The 2,783-nt window shown below is 34.3% G+C and overlaps 1 long non-coding RNA gene across 1 annotated transcript; it reads right to left on the bottom strand.

Moving 5' to 3' along the window:
- Window positions 1-839: 839 nt before the first annotated feature.
- On the bottom strand, window positions 840-1,419 carry LOC126923308 (uncharacterized). Its single transcript, XR_007713109.1, has 2 exons — window positions 1,145-1,419; window positions 840-1,050 (listed from the first exon to the last, which is right to left on the bottom strand). It is a non-coding gene; the product is annotated as an uncharacterized LOC126923308 (long non-coding RNA).
- Window positions 1,420-2,783: the final 1,364 nt, after the last annotated feature.

Raw genomic sequence — 2,783 nt, 5'->3', positions numbered from 1 at the left:
TGTGATTAGAAAGACTCGAGCTTAGATTTAAGTTTCAGCGGGTATTGTGCCCGAAGAAAGAAGAGGCTATAAGCTGAAGAAGCCTGGCAAACTGCCATAGAAGAGGGCAATTGCTAATGACTCCCCACCCTCTGGGTCATCCAGAACGTGAGAAATCATTCTTGTTACTACTTTGTCACTATGCTCACTTTTAGTATTTGCAGTAGTAATAGTAGCTTTTTTATGGCCGATGTATATATTGGTTCATCATCACATTGGGTAAATCGCGGTTTTTCTTATTAGTGTCGGGAGAGATTAATTACGGGTTGACTTAGAGTAGCGAAATAATATCGCGGCTTACGGTTTGAATTACAGTTGCGATAAAATGATAATCGCGCTTGCTTTAGAGTTGCGAATTGATACCCTGATTGTCTTTTGCAATTTTTATTATGCATTTTTAAAATTTCTTTGAAAATTATACGTGTTAGAATTTATTCTGTTTTCTATTGTTTAAAATTAGATTGTAAAAATGTTAGTTTTTAATTAATTATATAATATTGCAAGTCACAATATCAGAATATTTGAAGTAACTTTTCCATATAGTAAATAGTAATTTTCATTGAATTCACCTTAAGAGTTAGATTTGCGAAATTATTCCATCACGATTTCTAATTATTTTTCCTTTTAGAGTTATGATAATAAATGATCGCGTTTTGTTAAAACCCTTTGAGTGCTGTGGGCGCATATAGGTGTCTGGCGAAAGCTATTGGTGTGGACTAAGGACATATATATGCGTTTTCTGTAAGTGCCCGGCATGGACTAAGGACGCATGTATAGATTTTTCAATTTTTCCGAACACCTACGCAGAAGTAATACTATTACGTTTGTGTGAAATAAATATAAATGCATTCCTTACGGCAGTAAACAAATGCCAATAGTGCCTCGTTATTGTTGAAGTGGTCACCACTTGTAAGAAAACTCTACATCTGGTTTTTTTAGTTTTCTCAAGCACTGAATTTTTCACACACAACTAAATTATTAACTTGTGTTATATTTACTAAATTTAGTTTTCTAGTTTATTGTTTTCTAGTTTATTACCCAAATTCTAGTTATAAAAAATAACGCTCTTGAATCATTTAATCTCGTGCAAAAGAATTACTATAACTTATTACGATTTGCGCTTTGAATAGTCAATCAACAGAGTTCAGTCTAACGAAAAAGTATTCCGTCCACAGCGATCGTTAGCGCTAGACGCGCGCCGTCCGTACGGACGGCATAGGCCGCGAGTATTTAGCACTCAAAGGGTTAAGTAGAGTTGCGTTTATAAAATGCCCAAAATCCTCCGACTGCATTTGTCGGAGATTGTTCCTGGATCACTCGGTACAGCTACAAGAGCTTTACAAATGTGATCGTTCATCAGCAACCTTCGAAATAGTTGCACTGAGATCTCTCGCTATTAGTGTTGCGTATTGCTTAAATTTATATTTATTAGCGTTGCGTGTCAAATTTCGGCAATTTTCAGATTTTTTTTTGTAAATGATAGATTAATTGATATTTGCAAATATAACGAAGCACTTGTCACGTAAAATAAAAAAAGGGGTAGCTCAAACGAAAAGAAAAATAAAATGTAACAAAAAAAACAAGAGAATTTATTTCTTGTACTCTGAGTTTACACTGACTGCGATTTGGTTCTGAGCTCCAGCAGTGACTTTCCAAGACTGAAGCTCTTACAATTTGACTTTCGGTGAGATCTGTTTCTTTTTTGTTTGTCATCCCTCAATATCCCCACTACCCTGTAGGCGTGCGTGACCGTTGCCACGCTTCTAGAACATTTGGTGGAAGGACCGTTGGGATATCGATGACTCATTGGGCACTTCGGCGATATACATTGTCACCAAGGCCGCCACATCTTTATCTCCATCATTGGTCCATCGGATTTGAAGTATGCCAATCGTGACACACTCTCCGCGTTTGATTTTGAGAATTTTCTATTTCATAAATATTAGTAGTAAATTAGTTGCGAAACAAGACTATTTCATTCCACTCACAGTTTTTTAATCAGATTTACATAGAGTGGAAGACGATCGAATTTTAGTAGCCCTTTATTACCAAGTTTGTTATAGAAAATATTGCTATAAGCCTTTATTAGCTTTGACATTACCATGACTACTAAAGTGCAGAATTTCATTATGAATGTAATATATTGAAAATATCGTGGTATAATATAGGTAGACAACTGTTATAACGAGGCATTATTGGCATTTGTTTACTGCCGTTAGTAAGGAATGCATTTATATTTATCTCACACAAACGTAATAGTATTACTTCTGCGTAGGTGTTCGGAAAAATTGAAAAACGCATACATGCGTCCTTAGTCCATGCCGGGCACTTACAGAAAACGCATATATATGTCCTTAGTCCACACCGATAGCTTTCGCCAGACGCTTATATGCGCCCATAGCACTCTAAGGGTTAAACGCCCTCAACTCGAATCCTACCGTCAACCCGACATATATATATATACATCAAAATTTTATATATATGTTATACTTATTATATATTGTAATTATGTTTATATTTTATACACATATGTATATGTGTATAATTATGTAATATAATAATATAATAATATGTGTATAATTTATATTTATATATATTATATATATGTATACATATAAAGCAGTGACCCATATAGAATTACAATTAGATTAAAATTTAATTTAATCTTTAGATTTCAAGCTTTTATGAATCCTAGTCAGATTTCTAATTTTCGCGTCAGTTTTTCTTCTAAGATTCGAATTGCA

This window comes from Bombus affinis, chromosome 13 (genome assembly GCF_024516045.1).
Source record: "Bombus affinis isolate iyBomAffi1 chromosome 13, iyBomAffi1.2, whole genome shotgun sequence".
In the NCBI taxonomy this organism is placed as follows: domain Eukaryota; kingdom Metazoa; phylum Arthropoda; class Insecta; order Hymenoptera; family Apidae; genus Bombus; species Bombus affinis.
Note: the sequence above shows the minus strand (reverse complement) of the source record. Positions and strands in the feature narration are given on the sequence as shown.